General features: G+C 45.0%; 1 pseudogene; it reads left to right on the top strand.

The window, feature by feature from the left end:
- Positions 1-3710: 3710 nt before the first annotated feature.
- On the top strand, positions 3711-5286 carry LOC109743819 (monooxygenase 2-like; annotated as a pseudogene).
- The last annotated feature ends 12181 nt before the right edge of the window (positions 5287-17467 follow it).

Here is a 17467-nt window from a genome sequence, read left to right as displayed (position 1 = left end):
GCTTGCTCCTTGGCCCGGGCGAGCTCAGACTGAAGGGTCTCAACCAAGGCAGCACTATCTGCAGTTATACATATCTTAGTATATAATTCTCAGCTTCGCGCTCATGTTACTCTACATACATATACTGACTACCCCAAAACATACCTTGTGCCTCGTCGAGCCGCCTATTAATTAGTGTGATGTCGTCATCCGCCACATCAAGTTTCTGCTTCAGACTTGCAACCTCTGTAGCATGGGCAGTCGCCATGGACGTAACAACCTATGTTCTAGTTAAATAGATTATTCCTAGGAATATCTTTTTGATCCTCTGATCGCCTTCTTTTGAACGCCAACCAGAGTCTCAGGGGCAACTATCTATACACAGGTGCATTTTGCATGTACAGTGCAATTAAAGATATTACATTGCATACCTCGAAGCCTCTTAGCAGGCTCGTGAAGGCTTCATTCAACCTGCTTCTCGCGGACAGAATTCTCCCCACTACCGTACCCATTAAGGTACGTTGTTCCTCTGAGATGGATGCATGTTGCAACATGTCCATCAATGTATCCGGCGCCTCCGGATTCCGGGAAGAGGCTGCAGGAGTACGGACTCCCTTCGAAGAGATATGTCTACTCGACCCTAGAGTCGTCTCCGACTGTAAACCGAATAGTTCGGGGCCTTTATTGTTGGTCCCCGAAGGGGCCGCACGCCCCGCACCCTGGATTACCGAAGTATCACCTTCGGGCGTGGTCTTCATCATCCCTCGCATCACTTGCTAATCGGAAGAGATCCTTCGGGACGACACCTCGAAGTCGTCCGCCCTATTGGGCGAGAAGGTCCGTGGGGGCGTCTCGCTTTCCATCTGCTCCGGAAGAAGACCCCCCGAGGAGGAAGACTATTGAGGAAGGCTGCGTGCCGGACTGCAAACATATATTTTAAATGTTACCCTTGTAACCGGAAAGGAACGTGATATGTTTAGGACTCCCTTGTTCACTTACGATTCGGCTAGGGGCTTGTCCTTATGGAGGAACTGCACGACAACGTCGCCTTCCAAGCCCGAACCACATGACAGGGACATCTTCCCTCGCTTTGGAGCCTTAACCTCCAAATCTTCGGAGGCGGTCCTTTTCTTCCCATAAGGGGAAGGAAGGCCAGCTTCTGCTTCTCTTTTGTCTTCGGAAGAGGGAGTTCCAATCTCCCCGGACATAGTGTCAGGTGTACCTTTAGAATGGAGGCCACCTTTGGCCTTCTTGCTCTCCTCCTTCTCCTCCTTCGCCGGCACTTGATATGGCGCTGGAGCCAGCGTCCTTGTTAACACAGGATCAGCTGAGTCTTTGGGAAGAGGGGCCGAACACCTAATTCGTTCCGCCTTCTTTATCCAGCCCTGTTCAAAGATTGTCTCCTCAGTATATTACTACGGGATATTTAACTAAGTTGTGTTCGGGAGTCGAGTGCTTACCGAGGTATCCGGATGGTTGCAGCCGAGGCCGATGTCTTCAGTGGTATCCGGCCACTGTTTTCGTGTCCCGAAGAATAACTTCCACATTCCTCTGTGCGTCGTGCCAAAGAAGTACTGAAGGGTCCGTGGTCCTTCCGGATTGAACTCCCACATGCGGAGGGGCCGTCGCTGGCACGGTAGGACCCGGCGGACTAGCATTACCTGGATTACATTGATAAGGCCGGTGTCCTTTTCGAGGAGACTTCGGATGCGGCTTTGTAGCGTATGCACTTCATCAATTGGTCCCCAGTCCAGCCCCTTGTTAATCCATGATGTGAGCCGTAGTGGAGGGCCAGATCGGAACGCAGGTGTAGCTGCCCACTTGGTACCACGGGGTTCAGTGATGTAAAACCACTCCCGCTGCCATAGGTTGGAAGTTTCCGTGAAAGAACCTTTTGGCCAAGCAGTATTGGTGAGCTTGCTCACCATAGCACCGCCACACTCCGCTTGCTTTCCCTCGATTACCTTCGGCTTCACATTAAAAGTCTTGAGCCATAAGCCGAAGTGTGGGGGAATGCGGAGAAAGGCCTCGCACGTGACAATGAATACCGAGATGTGAAGGAAGGAGTCCGGAGCTAGATCATGAAAATCTAGCCCGTAATAGAACATGTGTCCGCGAACGAAGGGATGGAGAGCGAACCCTAGCCCCCAGAGGAAGTGGGAGATGAATACGACCCTCTCACCGGATCTGGGAGTAGGAATAACCTTCCCTTTAGCAGGGAGCCTGTGGAGGATTTCCGCGGTCAGGTATCTTGCCGCCTGGAGCTTCGCGATATCCTCCTCTGTGACAGAGGAGGCCACCCACTGGCCTTGAGGGCTGGGTCCGGACATGGCTAGGAGACTCGGAGCAATTAAGTTGAAACCTGGGTCCTGGAACTCAAGGTTGGAAAGGTTGAGGAAGAGGTAGGCGTAGAGGAGAAAGACGGGTCTGTGCCCCTTTATAAGGGCGATGAATATCAAACGTCTCCTCGTAGGCCTTAAAGCCTGCCTATTTCCAAGGGATCATGCCAACGGAACGGTTGGATTACCCATGCCCGTATTGATGAGAATCCCGCAATAAGGGGACATGATATCTGCTTTGACAAGACGTGCCAATAAAACCGCATCTCGAAATATGAAGCTGGAGGCTAAAAAACGGTCCGAAATAATGACCGGGCAGGGACGTGATGTCACGCTACAAAAGTTGTCAGCAGATTGGACTCGTGAAATATTATACTCTCTGCGGTTGTGTGTGTGGTACTTGTTTTGCACAGCCGGACACGTTTTCGGTGTTTGAAGGATACTTTCAAGTGATTGGGGGAGGAACCCGCCTTGCAATGCCGAAGACAATCTGTGCGCCGGACACCTCGTCATTGAAGCCTGGTTCAGGGGCTACTGAGGGAGTCCTGGATTAAGGGGTCCTCGGGCGTCCGACCTGTTGGACATGGGCCGGACTGATGGGCCGTGAAGATACAAGACATAAGACTCTCTCCCGTGTCCGGATGGGACTCTCTTTGGCGTGGATGGCAAGCCTGGCGTTCAGATATGAAGATTCGTTTCTCTGTAACCGACTTTGTACAACCCTAGTCCCCTCCGGTGTCTATATAAACCGGAGGGCTTAGTCCGTAGAGGCAATCATAATCATACAGGTTAGACTTCTAGGGTTTCAGCCATTACGATCTCATGGTAGATCAACTCTTGTAATACTCATATTCATCAAGATCAATCAAGCAGGAAGTAGGGTATTACCTCCATAGAGAGGGCCCAAACCTGGGTAAACATCGTGTCTCGTGTCCCCTGTCCCCTGTTATCATCGACTCTAGACGCACAGTTCGGGAGCTCCTACGTGAGATCCGCCAGTTTTGACACCAACAATAGCCTGCCCAGCGACCTTCTTCTTCCCCTCCGACGGGTTTCTTCCTTCAACCAAAATTGACTGACCCAATATTCAAGATAGATACTGGACACTGGAGTAGCTACTGTGAAAAAGTATAGCACAAAGTTTAGCACGGCACCAGTGACACTCACCCACTGGATCGGCCACTGCGTTTAATTTCTGGACCGGACGAGCAGTATGAACATTATGTTCAATCGCCCAACACCCAGCAGGATAAATAAAAAAATTCGTCAGATCATACTTGTGCTAGATCTGGCACGCTTGTTACCGATGTCTAACGAGACCTTTGGTGTCCGTCCTAAGCATATAATTGAGCAACGCCCACGAGATAGCCAGTGAGGTGAGGTGAGGTGACGATGTCATCGGCGGTGGAGGCGGAGGCGGAGGTGGTCATCGTGGGCGCCGGGATCGCGCGCAGGGCTGGCGACCGCGCTGGCTATGCGTCGGACCGGCGTGCGCGGCGGCGTTCTGGTCCTGGAGCGGCACGATGAGCTGCGCGCCACAGGCGCCGCGCTCACCATCTTCCCTAGCGGCTGGTTCGCGCTGCGCGCGCTGGGCGTGCGCACAAGCTCATGTCCGGCTACGACGCCTATGAAACGTGCGTCGTTAGTTAGTAGTACAGTAGTATATGTCAACAAGAGAAAACAAAATTACGTACTTCGAGTCGATTCTCTTGCTGCATGCAGATTTCAGGTGACCAATCTTGAAAATGGAGCAACTCAGGTGTTTCGCTTCGCTGGGCGCGAAAACAGGTCTGTTGGTGAAGCAAATTTTCTGTTGGATTATTCATTAATCCGATCCCAATTAAATCTGATCAATTTGGCTAAACCGATGGATGCAAAAATGAAGCGGTGAAATCAAGGCGAGGCCGGCGGATCGAAAGGCGCTGCTGGAAGCGCTCGCGGAGGAGCTCCCGCCGGGCACCATCCGCTTCTCGTCCAAGCTCGTCTCCATCGACAGTGAGACTACAGCCGAGGAGGAGGGTTCGCCGGAGACCTCCGTTCTACGGTTAGACGACGGCACAGTGATCCGAGCCAAGGTAATCGACCAAGCCACAATTAATTGTAGTAGTGCGCATCTGCACGTACTCCTAGCCTAAGTCGTCTTGTCTTGTAAACGTCGTCCAATCCACCATCAGGTGGTGATCGGGTGCGACGGGGTGCACTCGGTGGTGGCGCGGTGGCTAGGCCTGTCGGAGCCGGTGACATGCGGCCGGTCCGCCGTCCGCGGCCTCGCCGTCTACCCGGACGGCCACGGCATGAAGAGGGAGCTCCGGCAGTTCCTCTCGGCGGGCCTGAGGGCCAGCATGGTGCCCATCAGCGAGACGGAGGTCTACTGGTTCCTCGTCAACAACACCGTCGCCGCGGCAGAGGAAGAAGCCGGCGCGGACCCGGCCAAGAGCCCAAGATCCTGCGGGAGGTGACCAACAACCTGGGGAGGCACATGCCGGCGGAGTACCTGGACGTGGTGCGCCACTCCGACCACAACAGCGTCTCGTGGGCTCCGCTGCTCTACCGGTCGCCTTGGTCCATCTTGACGGGCCCGGCCGGTCGCGGGTCGGCCACGGTGGCCCGCGACGCGTTCCACCCCATGACGGCGGACCTGGCGCAGGGCGGATGCTCGGCGCTGGAGGACGCGGTGGTGCTCGCGCGCGCCCTGTCGCGGGCGGCCACGCCGGCGGAGGGGGTGGCGGCCTACGTGTCGGAGCGCCGTGGCCGGGCCGCCTGGCTGGTCGCCGGAGCCTACCTGTCGGGCTGGGTTCAGCAGGGCGGGACCGACGCGCAGGGCCTGCGCGGCTACTTTGTCAAGCTGTTCCGTGACTTGATCTTTTACAGGTTCATCTTCCCCAAGCTCGCCGATACCTTGTGGTATGATTGCGGCGATCTGGTGCCACCGCAGTCCAAGGAGAAGGGCAAGAACCACTTAGAGTGACATCGTGTTTAATCATCTGCTAAGCCACTGCAGCCTTCGAATTGATTGTTACTGCGGTCTGTTTGATTCTCATTATTGTTTTCATAAATAAATTCTCCATCCTTCATAAGATATAGTAAATATTTCTACTACTCCCTCTATTCCTAAATACTTCTTCCGTCCCAAAATTCTTGTCTTAGATTTGTCTAGGGATGTATCTTGTCTTAAATTTGTCTAGGGATGTATCTAGTTACGTTTTAGTGTTAGATACATCCGTATCTAGACAAATCTAAGACAATAATTTTGGGACGGAGGGAGTATAAGTCTTTTAAGATTCCAATGCGGACTAGCAAAATAAGTGAATCTACATTTTAAAATATGTCTATATAAATCCGTATGTAATTCTTATTGAAATCTCTAAAAAGACTTATATTTAGAAAAGGGGAGTATGAGTGGTAGGTAGTAGGTTGTTCATAAATCAAATTATTTTATTTTTATCAAACTTGTATATAAAATATGCACGTATCGTTTGATGCGGAGGCCAAGGTAATCCTTCTTTTCATAAATGAAAAAAAAATGTGCGCATCATTATGTGTCGGCTGCTCAGCTCCAATTTCACGAATATACGTGAAACTAGGCTCGTCTAGTTAGCTTTTTGGTAGGGGAGACATATTGCTACATGGAGGAAGCAGCAGAACCGTAGGTGGGCCAGAAAACAACATGGATGGGTGGGGTCAGATCTTATCCGCCTATAATTTTTTGCTATTTACTCATGTGCGTATGAATTTTTTGGTGAAAAATGTGCATATGATCTACACTATCCCTGCAAAAACTGTAGGGCAGCAATGCTAGAAACAGGATTCGACGCACTTGGGTGCTCCACCCCCTATATAAATATTATATTTGAAGAACAAAAATGGAAAATTAAAAAAATCTGGAATTTTGGAATATCAAACCTAGATGTTCAATCTACTTCCATGTGAGTTTTCGTGAAAAAATACCAAGAAATGTACTGTCGGTGAAAAAGGCAAAAAACTTTCTATGTGTAAAAACTCCCAAAACATTATTGGGAGGATCCTATAATCAGTTATTGGGAGTAACCGTAACCATATGTGGAGTACTATCCCTCTGCATTTGCACATTCCATTCCACGGTGTGGTGGTGGTTATATCTGGCCATGGGCCTGGCCGGGCCTAAAAAAGCCCACAACAGAAAACTTAGGCCCAGGCCCTCCCAAGCCCTATCATCGGGCCTAATTTTCAAGCCCAAGCCCGGCCCATCTAGTAAAAAGCCCTGAAAAGCCCTTAGGGCTTAGGGCCGTGGGCCGGGCCTCTTCCTTAAAATGCCAATATGCCAAGCCCAAGCCCGTTTACCTCTTGAGCATGCGTTGGTTTTCCCTTGAAGAGGAAAGGGTGATGCAGCAAAGTAGCGTAAGTATTTTCCTCAGTTTTTGAGAACCAAGGTATCAATCCAGTAGGAGGCCACACGCAAGTCCCTCGTACCTACACAAACAAATAAGAACCTTGCAACCAACGCGATAAATGGGTTGTCAATCCCTTCACGGCCACTTGCAAAAGTGAGATCTGAAAGAGATGATAAGATAATATTTTTGGTATTTTTATTATAAAGATTAAAAGTAAAGATTGCAAAATAAACGGCGATAGAAATAGCTAGTTGATGGGAGATTAATATGATGGAGAATAGACCCGGGGGCCATAGGTTTCACTAGTGGCTTCTCTCCAGATAGCATAAGTATTACGGTAGGTGAACAAATTACTGTCGAGCAATTAATAGAAAAGCGCATAATTATGAAAATATCTATGCATGATCATGTATATAGGCATCACGTCCGTGACAAGTAGACCGACTCCTGCCTGCATCTACTACTATTACTTCACACATCAACCGTTATTCAGCATGCATCTAGAGTACTAAGTTCATAAGAATAGAGTAACGCATTAGGCAAGATGACATGATGTAGAGGGATAAACTCAAGCAATATGATATAAAACCCATCTTTTTATCCTTGATGGCAACAATACAATACGTGTCGTTTCCCCTTCTTTCACTGGGATCGAGCAACGCAAGATTGACCCCAAAGCTAAGCACTTCTCCCATTGCAAGAAAGATCAATCTAGTAGGCCAAACCAAACTGATAATTCGAAGAGACTTGCAAAGATAACACATCCTACATAAAAGAATTCAGAGGAGATTCAAATATTGTTCATAGATAATCTTGATCATAAACCCACAATTCATCGGATCTCGACAAACACACCACAAAAAGAGTTACATCGAATAGATCTCTAAGAAGATCGAGGAGAACTTTGTATTGAGATCCAAAGAGAGAAAAGAAGCCATCTAGCTAATAACTATGGACCCGAAGATCTGAGGTAAACTACTCACACATCATCGGAGAGGCTATGGTGTTGATGTAGAAGCCCTCCGTGATCGATTCCCCCTCCGGCGGAGCGCCGGTAAAGGCCCCAAGATGGGATCTCACGGGTACAGAAGGTTGCGGCGGTGGAAATAGGGTTTCGTGGTGCTCCCGGATATTTTTGGGGTACATGGGTATATATAGGAGGAAGAAGTAGGTCGGTGGAGCTACGAGGGGCCCACGAGGGTGGGGGGCGCGCCCAGGGGGCAGGCGCGCCTCCCTGCCTCGTGGCCTCCTCGTTGATTTCTTGACGTCCACTCAAAGTCCTCTGGATCACGTTTGTTCCAAAAATAACTCTCCCGAAGGTTCCATTCCATTTGGACTCCGTTTGATATTCCTTTTCTGCGAAACACTGAAATAGGCAAAAAAAACAGCAATTTGCACTGGGCCTTGGGTTAGTAGGTTAGTCCCAAAAATAATATAAAAGTGCTTAGTAAAGCCCATTAAACATCCAAAACAGATAATATAATAGCATGGAACAATCAAAAATTATAGATACGTTGGAGACGTATTACTCGTCCAGGCCCTATTGGTGGGCTCAAAACTCAGGCCCAAGCCCGGCCCACGGGCAAGCCCATCAGGCCTAGGCCCTGGATTTTAGGGCCAGGCCTGGGTGGGCCGACAGGGCCGGGCCTGAGATGACCAGGACTAGTGGTGGTGTTTTGTGTGGGGGGGAGGGGGTGGCGACTCGAGGTTTGATGTGTGAAAGATGGAAACGGGTGAATTCCATGAGGCCTTGAAACCAATCAGATCAAGTTGCTATCTCCTTGCAAACTATTCACAAAAAGTACAATAAAAGTTGACTTGGTGGACTCAAACTAAGCGGAGAGGAACCATAAAAAAACTAAGCGGAGAGGAAAAAACACATGTTATTATGAATATTTTCAAGAGGGGCGGATAATATATTTTCCATTTTGATCCATGAATTGTTAATAAATCCGCTTCATTGTGTCGACTTTATTTAATCCACGACTCTATATGATTGTTTTTCATTGAAGCAAAAGGCATATCCTGAAAAAGAAAAGTATATAAGAAGTTAATAATAAATTTTGAATAAGAAGCAACTAATCATGTATGTAAAAATCAGAACCAAATCAATGATGTGAAGAAAATGTGGACGAACATTGTCGAATTTTTTCCATTTCCTCAACAGTGCACATGAGAAAGATACCGAAGGTTTCAAATACAAAATTGAACAAATCGATGTATCCTCGGAATGATAAATTTGAACAAATTGAACATTTTCTGCACTAAGAGCAACTCCAATAGGGCGACCAAAACGGACGCGCGCTTTGTCCGCTTTTTGTCCGTTTGGGTTGGCCAGGCGAACGTGTGCGTCGGCATTCTGAAATGGGTCGGTTTGATCGCCCAACAGGAGGCTGACCAAAATATGTCGGCGTGAAAAAAACAGCTCACACAAAATAAACATAATTAAACATAAGTGGCCGGTCAAACGCCGGCCAAAGTCCCCTTAAAGCTAATTAACATTAACTAAAACATAAAAAAGTCTGCGCCCGCCTGCTGCTGCCCCGCACGCTGTCCTAGACATCGTTGGTCTTGCCCTTGCCCTTGGCGTCGACGCCGCCGTCGCCATCGCCGGTGAGGTCGATGAAGACGGGAGCAGAGCCAGCCCACCCGAACGCCGCATGATACGCTGCCAGGGGCAGCCTCCTCCGGTGTCTGCTGGGGCAGTGGCATTGCGGCTAGCCGCGCGCGCTCCTCCTCCTCCTCCTCCACGAGCCGGAGCACCTCCGCGTCGTGTTGGAGCATGGCCTCGTAGTGCATCTACTCCTCGCCGTCGGCCTGCTCCTGGCGGAGCCAGTGCGCCTTCCAGCGCTCGAGATGAGCCGCCTCCTGCGCCAGCGTCGCAGTGAAGTGGACGGGAGGCGCGCTCACCCACTTGCGGTACTGTCCCGTCCACGAGTAGGCCTCCTCCGGCCAAGTGGGTGGAGGCGGGGAGCGCTTCCGCGTCGGCTCCGGCTCCGGCTTGGGCTGGACGAGCGGCGACGGTGGCAGTGGCGGCACGAACAACGGGGTGTGGACGGAGTCCCCCGCCGCCGACAGGGCAAGGGCTTGCTCCAACCCATCCCAGTGCGCGTCCTCCTCGAGGCGGCTAGCCTCCAGCGCGTGCTGCAGGGCCTCCTCGATGGCGGCTTGGTACTCCGCCTCCGCCTCCATGTCCTCCGGCTCTATCTGCGGGGGCGGCCGTGGGACGGCGTCGACACCCGAACGCCGTTGCTCCTCGTGTTCGAGGGCGAACCAAGCCTCCCAGTTGGGAGAGTTGCTACCTCTTGAGCACTGCGTTGGTTTTCCCTTGAAGAGGAAAGGGTGATGCAGTAAAGTAGCGTAAGTATTTCCCTCAGTTTTTGAGAACCAAGTTATCAATCCAGTAGGAGACCACGCGCGAGTCCCACGCACCTACACAAACAAATAAGAACCTCGCAGCCAACGTGATAAAGGGGTTGTCAATCCCTTCACGGTCACTTACGAGAGTGAGATCTGATAGATATGATAAGATAATATTTTTGGTATTTTTATGATAAAGAGTAAATAAAGATGCAAAGTAAAATAAACGGCGCCAGAAATAGCTTGTTGTCGGGAGATTAATATGATAGGAAATAGACCGGGGGGCCATAGATTTCACTAGTGGCTTCTCTCAAGAGCATAAGTACTACGGTGGGTAAACGAATTACTGTCGAGCAATTGATAGAATTGAGCATAGTTATGAGAATGTCTAGGTATGATCATGTATATAGGCATCACGTCCGTGACAAGTAGACCGAAACGATTCTGCATCTACTACTATTACTCCACACATCGACCGCTATCCAGCATGCATCTAGAGTATTAAGTTCATAAGAACAGAGTAATGCTTTAAGTAAGATGACATGATGTAGAGGGATAAACTCATGCAATATGATATAAACCCCATCTTTTTATCCTCGATAGCAACAATACAATACGTGTCGTTTCCCTTTCTGTCACTGGCATCGCGCACCGCAAGATTGAACCCAAAGCTAAGCACTTCTCTCATTGCAAGAAAGATCAATCTAGTAGGCCATACCAAACTGATAATTCGAAGAGACTTGCAAAGATAACTAATCATACATAAAAGAATTCAGAGGAGATTCAAATATTGTTCATAGATAATCTTGATCATAAACCCACAATTCAGCGGATCTCGACAAACACACCGCAAAAGAAGATTACATCGAATAGATCTCCAAGAAGATCAAGGAGAACTTTGTATTGAGATCCAAAGAGAGAGAAGAAGCCATCTAGCTAATAACTATGGACCCGAAGGTCTAAGGTAAACTATTCACACATCATCGGAGAGGCTATGGTGTTGATGTAGAAGCCCTCCGTGATCAATGCCCCCTCCGGCGGAGCGCCGGAAAAGGCCCCAAGATTGGATCTCATGGGTACAGAAGGTTGCGGCGGTGGAAATAGGGTTTTTGCTCCGTATCTGATGTTTCCAGGGTATATGGGTTTATACAGGAGGAAGAAGTACGTCGGTGGAGCAACGAGGGGCCCATGAGGGTGGAGGGCGCGCCCCCCTGCCTCGTGCCTTCCTTGTTGATTGCTTTACGTAGACTCCAAGTCCTCTAGATCACGTTTGTTCCGAAAATCACGTCCTGAAGGTTTCATTCCGTTTGGACTCCGTTTGATATTCTTTTCCTTCGAAACACTGAAATAGGCAAAAAAACAGCAATTTGGGCTGGGCCTCCGGTTAATAGGTTAGTCCCAAAAATAATATAAAAGTGTATAATAAAGCCCATTAAACATCCAAAACAGAATATAATATAGCATGGAACAATCAAAAATTATAGATACGTTGCAGACGTGTCAAGCATTCCCAAGCTTAATTCCTGCTCGTCCTCGAGTAGGTAAATGATAAAAACAGAATTTTTGATGTGGAATGCTACTTAGCATAATTTTCAATGTAATTCTCTTATTTGTAGTATGAATATTCAGATCCGAAAGATTCACGACAAAATTTTAATATTGGCATAAAAATAATAATACTTCAAGCATACTAACTAAGCAATTATGTCTCTCAAAATAACATGGCGAAAGAAAGTTATCCCTACAAAATCATATAGTCTGGCTATGCTCTATCTTCACCACACAAAATATTTAAAATGCACAACCCCGATGACAAGCCAAGCAATTGTTTCATACTTTTGGTGTTCTCAAACTTTTTCAATCTTCACGCAATACATGAGCGTGAGCCATGGACATAGCACTATATGTGGAATTGAATGGTGGTTGTGGAGAAGACAAAAAAAGGAGAAGATAGCCTCACATGAACTAGGCGTATCAACGGGCTATGGAGATGTCCATTAACAGATATCAATGCGAGGTTGTAGGAATTGCCATGCAACGGATGCACTAGAGCTATAAGTATACGAAAGCTCAACAAAAGAAACTAAGTGGGTGTGCATCCAACTCGCTTGCTCATGAAGACCTAGGGCATTTTGAGGAAGCCCATCATTGGAATATACAAGCCAAGTTCTATAATAAAAAATTCCCACTAGTATATGAAAGTGATATCATATGAGACTCTCTATCATGAAGATCATGGTGCTACTTTGAAGCACAAGTGTGGAAAAAGGATAGTAGCATTGTCCCTTCTCTCTTTTTCTCTCATTTTTTTGGGCCTTCTCTTTTTTATGGCCTTTCTCTTCTTTTTTTCGTCCGGAGTCTCATCCCGACTTGTGGGGGAATCATAGTCTGCATCATCCTTTCCTCACTTGGGACAATGCTCTAATAATGATGATCATCACACTTTTATTTACTTACAACTCAAGAATTTACAACTCAATACTTAGAACAAAATATGACTCTATGTGAATGCCTCCGGCGGTGTACCGGGATATGCAATGAATCAAGAGTGACATGTATGAAAGAATCATGACCGGTGGCTTTGCCACAAATACAATGTCAACTACATGATCATGCGAAGCAATTATGACAATGATGAAGCGTGTCATAGTAAACGGAACGGTGGTAAGTTGCATGGCAATATATCTCGGAATGGCTATGAAAATACCATGATAGGTAGGTATGGTGGCTGTTTTGAGGAAGGTATATGGTGGGTGTATGATACCTGCGAAAAGTGCGCGGTATTAGAGAGGCTAGCAATGATGGAAGGATGAGAGTGCGTATAATCCATGGACTCAACATTAGTCATAAAGAACCCATATACTTGTTGTAAAAAGCTATAAGTTATCAAAGCAAAGTATTACGCGCATGCTCCTAGGGGGATAGATTGGTAGGAAAAGACCAGCGCTCGTCCCCGACCGCCACTCATAAGGAAGACAGTCAATAAATAAATCATGCTCCGACTTCATCACATAACGGTTCACCATACGTGCATGCTACGGGAATCACAAACTTTAACACAAGTATTTCTCAAATTCATAACCACTCAACTATCATGACTCTAATATCACCATCTTCATATCTCAAAACAATTATCAAGCATCAAACTTCTCATAGTATTCAACACACTCATAAGAAGAAAAAATACTAATCTTGGATGCCTATGATATTAGGACTAATTTTTATGATTAAAGCAAATTACCACGCTGTTCTGTAAGACTATCAAAATAATATAAGTGAAGCATGAGAGAACAAAAGTTTCTATAAAACAAATCCACCACCGTGCTCTAAAAGATATAAGTGAAGCACTAGAGCAAAAACTATATAGCTCAAAAGATATAAGTGAAGCACATAGAGTATTCTAATAAATTCCGAATCATGTGTGTCTCTCTCAAAAGGTGTGTACAGAAAGGATGATTGTGGTAAACTAAAAAGCAAAGACTCAAATCATACAAGTCGCTCCAAGCAAAACACATATCATGTGGTGAATAAAAATATAGCTTCAAGTAAAGTTAGCGATGGACGAAGACGAAAGAGGGGATGCCTTCCGGGGCATCCCCAAGCTTTGGCTTTTTGGTGTCCTTAGATTATCTTGGGGTGCCATGGGCATCCCCAAGCTTAGGCTCTTGCCACTCCTTGTTCCATAATCCATCAAATCTTTACCCAAAACTTGAAAACTTCACAACACAAAACTCAACAGAAAATCTCGTGAGCTCCGTTAGCGAAAGAAAACAAAACACCACTTCAAGGTACTGTATTGAAATCATTATTTATTTATATTGGTGTTAAACCTACTATATTCCAACTTCTCTATGGTTTATAAATTATTTTACTAGCCATAGATTCATCAAAATAAGCAAACAACACACGAAAAACAGAATCTGTCAAAAACAGAACAGTCTGTAGTAATCTGTAACTAACGCAAACTTCTGGAACTCAAAAAATTCTACCAAAATAGGACGACCTAGACAATTTGTTTATTGATCTACTGCAATTGGAATCAATATTTTATCATGTTATGGTGATTTTAAAAAATTGTTTTCATGAACAGAAAGTTTCTGGAATTTTCAGCAAGATCAAATAACTATCATCCAAGAAGATCCTATAGGTTTAACTTGGCACAAACACTAATTAAAACATAAAAAAAATCTAATCAGAGGCTAGATCAAATATTTATTCCTAAACAGAAGCAAAAAGCAAAAAACTGAAATAAAATTGGGTTGCCTCCCAACAAGCGCTATCGTTTAACGTCCTTAGCTAGGCATAAAAACAAGGATAGATCTAGGTATTGCCCTCTTTGGTAGGCAATCCATAAGTAGCTCTCATAATAGATTCATATGGTAATTTTATTTTCTGTTTAGGAAAGTGTTCCATACCTTTCCTTAATGGAAATTGGAATCTAATATTCCCTTCCTTCATATCAATAATTGCACCAATCGTTTTAAGGAAAGGTCTACAAAGAATAATAGGACATGAAGGATTGCAATCTATGTCAAGAACAATGAAATCTACGGGCACATAGTTCCTATTTGCAACAATAAGAACATCATTAATTCTTCCCATAGGTTTCTTAATAGTGAATCCGCAAGGTGCAAGTTTACAGAGTAATCATCAAATTCACGGAATCCTAGCAAATCACACAAGGTTTTTGGAATCGTGGAAACACTAGCACCAAAATCACAAAAAGCATAGCATTCATGATCATTAATTCTAATTTTAATAGTAGGTTCCCACTCATCATAAAGTTTTCTAGGGATAGAAACTTCCAACTCATGTTTTTCTTCATAAGATTGCATTAAAGCATCAACGATATGTTTAGTAAATGCTTTATTTTCACTATAAGCATGAGGAGAATTTAGCACGGATTGCAACAAGGAAATACAATCTATCAAAGAGCAATAATCATAATTAAATTCCTTGAAATCCAAAATAGTGGGTTCATTAATATCTATAGTTTTGACCTCTTCAATCCCACTTTTACCAATTTTTGCATCAAGATCTAAAACTCCGATTTTTTGGGACGCCTTCTAGGTAAAGGTGACTCATATCTAGTCCCATCATTATCAAGATTCATATTGAAAAACAAAGATTTAATAGGAGACACATCAATAACTTTTAGATCTTCATCTTTATTTTTATAAAAACTAGAAGAACACGCTTTCACAAAGCAATCTTTCTTTGCACTCATCAATAGAAATTCTCATGGCTTTGAGAGACTCATTGATATCATGCTTAGGTGGAATAGATCTAAGTTTCAAAGAATCAACATCAAGAGAAATTCTATCAACGTTCCTAGCCAATTCATCAACCTTAAGCAATTTTTCTTCAAGCAAAGCATTGAAATCCTTTTGCGAATTCATAAACTCCTTAACACTAATATCAAATTCAGAGGGCATCTTATTAAAATTTCCATAAAAATTGTTGTAGGAATTACCATAATTATTAGAGGAATTAGTAGGGAACGGCCTAGGATTAAAGTTTCCTCTATACGCGTTGTTACCAAAATTATTCCTACCAACAAAATTCACATCCATAGATTCATTATTATTCTCAATCAAGGTAGACAAAGGCACATCATTAGGATCAGAGGAAACACTCTTATTAGCAAACAATTTCATAAGTTCATCCATCTTTCCACTCAAAACATTAATTTCTTCTATCGCATGCACTTTTTCACTAGTAGATCGTTCGGTGTGCCATTGAGAATAATTAACCATAATATTGTCTAGGAGTTTAGTAGCTCCTCCTAAAGTGATTTCCATAAAAGTGCCGCTCGCGGCCGAATCTAAAAGATTTCTAGAAGCAAAATTCAATCCGGCATAAATTTTTTGTATAATCATCCAAAGATTCAAACCATGTGTAGGGCAATTACATATCATTAATTTCATCCTCTCCCAAGCTTGTGCAACATGTTCGTGATCAAGTTGCTTAAAATTCATGATATCGTTTCTAAGAGAGCTGATTTTAGCGGGAGGAAAATACTTAGAGATAAAAGCATCTTTGCACTTATTCCATGAATCAATACTATTTTTAGGCAAAGACGAAAACCAAGCTTTAGCACGATCTCTAAGCGAAAAAGGAAATAGCTTCAATTTAACAATATCATTGTCCACATCTTTCTTCTTTTGCATATCACACAAATCAACAAAGCTATTTAGATGGGTAGCTGCATCTTCACTAGGAAGGCCGGCGAATTTATCTTTCATGACAAGATTCAGTAAAGCAGCATTAATTTCACAAGATTCAGCTTCGATAAGAGGAGCAATAGGAGTACTAAGAAAATCATTGTTGTTGGTATTGGCAAAGTCACACAATTTAGTATTATCTTGAGCCATCGTGACAAGTAAGCAATCCAACACACAAGCAAACAAGAAACAAGCGAAAAAGAGGCGAACGGAAAAAAGAGGGCGAATAAAACGGCAATGGTGAAGTGGGGGAGAGGAAAACGAGAGGCAAAAGGCAAATAATGTAATGCGAGGGGTAAGAGTTTGTGATGGGTACTTGGTATGTCTTGACTTGTGCGTAGACTCCCGGGCAACGGCGCCAGAAATCCTTCTTGCTACCTCTTGAGCACTGCGTTGGTTTTCCCTTGAAGAGGAAAGAGTGATGCAGTAAAGTAGCGTAAGTATTTCCCTCAGTTTTTGAGAACCAAGTTATCAATCCAGTAGGAGACCACGCGCGAGTCCCACGCACCTACACAAACAAATAAGAACATCGCAGCCAACGCGATAAAGGGGTTGTCAATCCCTTCACTGTCACTTACGAGAGTGAGATCTGATAGATATGATAAGATAATATTTTTGGTATTTTTATGATAAAGAGTAAATAAAGATGCAAAGTAAAATAAATGGCGCCAGAAATAGCTTGTTGTCGGGAGATTAATATGATAGGAAATAGACCCGGGGGCCATAGATTTCACTAGTGGCTTCTCTCAAGAGCATAAGTATTACGGTGGGTAAACGAATTACTGTCGAGCAATTGATAGAATTGAGGATAGTTATGAGAATATCTAGGTATTATCATGTATATAGGCATCACATCCGTGACAAGTAGACCGAAACGATTCTGCGTCTACTACTATTACTCCACACATCGACCGCTATCCAGCATGCATCTAGAGTATTAAGTTCATAAGAACAGAGTAATGCTTTAAGTAAGATGACATGATGTAGAGGGATAAACTCATGCAATATGATATAAACCCCATCTTTTTATCCTCGATGGCAACAATACAATACGTGTCGTTTCCCTTTCTGTCACTGGGATCGAGCACCGCAAGATTGAACCCAAAGCTAAGCACTTCTCCCATTGCAAGAAAGATCAATCTAGTAGGCCAAACCAAACTGATAATTCGAAGAGACTTGCAAAGATAACCAATCA

Source organism: Aegilops tauschii, chromosome 5 (genome assembly GCF_002575655.3).
Source record: "Aegilops tauschii subsp. strangulata cultivar AL8/78 chromosome 5, Aet v6.0, whole genome shotgun sequence".
Lineage (NCBI taxonomy): Eukaryota > Viridiplantae > Streptophyta > Magnoliopsida > Poales > Poaceae > Aegilops > Aegilops tauschii.
The sequence above is the reverse complement of the archived record's forward strand: the minus strand, read 5'-3'. Positions and strand labels throughout refer to the sequence as shown.